Raw genomic sequence first — 428 nt, 5'->3', positions numbered from 1 at the left:
AATGATGACTCCCAAGTCCCTTTCATCTGTAGTGCTAGCCAGTGTAGCACTGCCAAGCCTATAAGCATGCTGTAGGTTTTTCTTCCCAAAGTGGAGAACCTTGCATTGTTCGGTATTAAACACCATCAGGTTCTTGTCTTCCCATTTCCTAAGCCTGTCAAGGTCTGCCTGGATCGTCCTCCTATCCTCAGGTGTGGACACTTTACCCCAGAATTTGGTGTCATTGGTAAACTTGACCAGTCTGCTTCTGACACCAATGTCCACATTATTAATGAAGATGTTAAATAGTATGGGATCAAGGACAGAGCCTTGAGGGACCCCACTGGTCACAGTGCACCACGACGATTGACTTCTGCCATTTGGCTCTGGGTCCTACCATGGAGCCAATTCCCCAGCCAGCGGATCGTGGTGAGGCTGAGGCTGCAGTT

This window comes from Gavialis gangeticus, unplaced genomic scaffold (genome assembly GCF_001723915.1).
Source record: "Gavialis gangeticus isolate Ggan-Ray unplaced genomic scaffold, GavGan_comp1, whole genome shotgun sequence".
Taxonomy (NCBI): domain Eukaryota; kingdom Metazoa; phylum Chordata; order Crocodylia; family Gavialidae; genus Gavialis; species Gavialis gangeticus.
The sequence above is the reverse complement of the archived record's forward strand: the minus strand, read 5'-3'. Positions refer to the sequence as shown.